This window comes from Apteryx mantelli, chromosome 2 (assembly GCF_036417845.1).
Source record: "Apteryx mantelli isolate bAptMan1 chromosome 2, bAptMan1.hap1, whole genome shotgun sequence".
Classification (NCBI taxonomy): Eukaryota; Metazoa; Chordata; class Aves; order Apterygiformes; family Apterygidae; genus Apteryx; species Apteryx mantelli.
In genome coordinates this window covers 15,750,510-15,754,083 of record NC_089979.1, presented here as the reverse complement: position 1 = coordinate 15,754,083, position 3,574 = coordinate 15,750,510, and positions in this window count along the sequence as shown.

Below are 3,574 nucleotides of genomic sequence, written 5' to 3'. Positions count from 1 at the left end.
CTGATGAACGCTTGATAACAAGAAGAGGCTCCTCTGTTTGTCACTCTTGTGGGGACAAATGGCATGCCCTGGAACAGATCAAGGATAATTATGGTAAGCTGGGGTAGATGCTCGAGAACAAGAGTCCAGGAGATCCTCAGTGAAACTCTGTGGTGAGGAGTGTAAAGGAGGGGCTCGAATGCACAGAGCTGCACCAGGGAACGGCCAGTGGACCTGTCAAGAGTTGATGGAACAAGATCAGAGGAGAGACCAACAAGGGGAACACTGGTAGGCATCTGCTACCAACCAAGGGAATGTGATGGATGAAGTCTTCAGAGAACTTCAGTCTTCTGACCATAGACCCTGGTCTCTTGATTTAGGAGGACTTTGACCACTCCAGTATCTGCCAGGAGAGCAGCTCAGTGGTACAAGATTTCTGGAGTGGATTGACAATCTTTTTATTCAAATGCTGGCCGAGCTGTCTTGGGAAGGCTCTCTGCTACTCACACACAAGGAAGAACTGGTCAGGAATGTGATAGCCGATGGGAGCCTTGGCTGCAGTGACCATCAGATTGCAGAGTTTAGGATCCTGAGGGAAGTGAGAAGGGCTCTAAGGCCTCTCTGGTCTCTCTGACTGTGTCAGAGTTTAGGGGAGAGATATACACCCATGGTGGAGAGGGACTGATATAGGTCCCAAGAACTTGCATATGTCCACTTAAATATGTGTGTAAGTATGTACTTAAGTGGACACACAAGTCCATGGGATCAGATGGAGTGCCTCCTAAAGTGCTGAGGGAGCTGGCCAGTGTCATTGTTAGGTTGCTATCACCTTTGAAAGATCATAGTGGTTAGTTTTTGACTAGAAGAGGGCAAATGTTATACCTATCTTTAAGAAAGGAAATAAGGAGGGTCAGGGAACTAACAGGCTGGTCAGCCTCACCCAAGTCAGTAGGAAAAATATGGAGAAAGCCTCACAGAAGCTATTTCCAGACACATAAAGAACAACAGTTAACATGGATTTACCAAGTGTATCTAATGCTTCTAATTGTCTTCTAATACAAAAAGATTGGCCTTGTAAATGAGGAAGAAACGGTGAATATCTTTCACTTCAGCTTAAACAAGGCTTTTGCATGGTCTCCAACAATATCCAGGTAGCCATATGAAGGAGACCTGAACTGAATGAGCAGACTCCAAGGTTTGCGGAAAACTTCCTGGAGCATCAGATTAAAAAGGTAAAGCTCAACAGTTTGAAGTCTAGTTGGCAACTGGTTATGAGCAATGTTCTTCATATTTTGATACTGGAGCTGATACTGTGAAATGTCTTCATCAGTTGTCAGTGCCTTGTGGGCACTAATAGGCCTTACTGGCCTTCACCAGCCTCACCTACTACCCACACCCTGTGCCTGTGGGCCTGGGGGCTCCATTTCAGTTCAGCCCTGGGCCCCCAGTTCCAGCCTGAGCTACTTTGTATGAATTCTGGGCTCCAGCCCTGTCTCTGACCCTGCCTGCTGGATGGCCCTCAGACCTATGCTGTAGGTAGCTTGGGTCCTGGGTGGACCCCTTGGATGTACCTTCTGACTGGGCTCCCTGCATAGACTATGGACCTGGTTCTTTGCAGTGTTTGGGGGCTGTCGATGGACCCTTTTTCTAGCACCTGGCTCTGCCTGCTGTGTTCAGCCCCTGAGGGACTGTGCCCTGTTGATGAGGGCACTGCCTGCACTGGAATCACCTCAGCTCTCAACTCATCTTCCTTAAGTAGCAGCCCTGCTCTTGCTGCTTCCAGACATCAACAGCCTGAACAGTAGGACAGAATGCAACCTCAGCAAGTTTGTGGACAGCACCAAGTTAGGGGAGAATAGTTCCTATGCTGAATGACAGGGCTGTCATTCAGAGAGACCCCAATAGGCTGGAGATGTGGGCTAGCAGAAACCTCTTGAAGTTCCACGAAGGCAAATGCCAAGTTTTGCACCTGGGATGGAACAACCCCATGCCCCAGTATAGGACTGGCACTGGTTGGATAGGTAGCACCTTGCAGAAAAGGACCTAGGAGGTTTGGTGGACAGCAAATTGAACATGAGTCAGCAGAGTATCATAATGGCAATTAAAAACAACCACATCACTGGGCTCTTTTAGTAACAGTGTACTCCACAGGTTGAGGGAAGTGATTATTTCCATCTACTAATCACTGGTGAGGTCCCATCTCAAATACTCTATGAAAGTTGGGCCCTGCCTTATATGAGAGAGATGTCAACAGGCTGCAGGGACCACTAAACCATTTGGTGATGGAGCTGAAGCACATGACATACAAGGATAGGCTAAGGGAACTGGATTTTAGCCTAAAAAAGATGGCTAAGGTGGGATCTAATAGCAGTCTTCCACTATCTAAAGGGGGCTTTAGGAAAGACAGAGGCAGACTCTTCTCTAAGGTGCACAACAAAAAGACAAAAGGCAACACTTACAGGTTGTAACTAGGGAAATTTTGATTCAAACAAAAGGAAAAAGTCTTTACTGTGAGTGTGCTTAGGCTCTGGAACAGGTTGCCCACAGGGATTGTGAATCTGTTTTCAGAAATACCTGGGTGTGTAGGAAATAATGTTCTGCCTCAGCTGTGCATGGTCTCCCCTCAGCTCCCAGCTCATCTTCCCTCCTGCTTCCCGAAAATGGGAGGGGAAAGTGATGTACTTTTAAACCATACAGATTTCACTCACGTACTCTCCCACATACAAGCCCCAGGACACTGTATATCCAGGTGGTCTGTCCAGCATGCAGGGATCAGGATGCTGGGATACAGGTGGTCTGTCCAGGATTGCTGGTGGAAGACAAGGACACTGGCTACTGAGTCCTCATCTTGTCTGCTGGGCTCTTTTGTAGGTTGGGAGCCATGTGCTGATTTTTGGGTGTGTCTTTTTGTATGCTTTAGGGCCTGACAGTGATTAGTTTCTCCATTCTGTCCCACCTCTCACCTCTGTGAATTGTGGGGATTTGCACCCTTTGTCCCTTGCCTCCGATAAAAGCAGCTTCTAAGGGTGTCGACTGCAAAAGGCCGGTTGATGTGATGTAATCAGTGTAATGTGTCCATGAAAACAGCAAATGCAATTATCAAATGTATCAGTCAAAGTATTTCCAATGGAGGTGTTGATAGCATGTTAATGAAGTCTCATGAATGCCTTGAATACTGTGGCTACATCTATTGTTAGTAATTAAAATGGGCTCATAAGCCTAAATTCCACTCCACCCCCTCATCCCACCCTCCACCCCCCAAAAAGCTCAGGATTCATCCAAAAGCATCTACCTGAAATGACTCTGGCTTGTGCTATTCCCTGGACCGTGCATTATCTGGAGGAATGCTAGATGGCATGGGCTAAAATTGTGCAAAGGAACATGTTAGCATTTTAATAGTATGTATGATCATGTACCCAAGACCATGATCTGGCCCTAGTTTACAAGTGTAATTATAGTCTTTACAGTTTTCCATTTCTAGGAACACAGATGTGAATTGCAGTAATGGAAGGTGGGAGTACTAAGAGGAACAGGAAGACTATTTATGTCCAGAGAATAGAAGGGATTGGTTTATTTAAGTTAACAAAACCAGAGA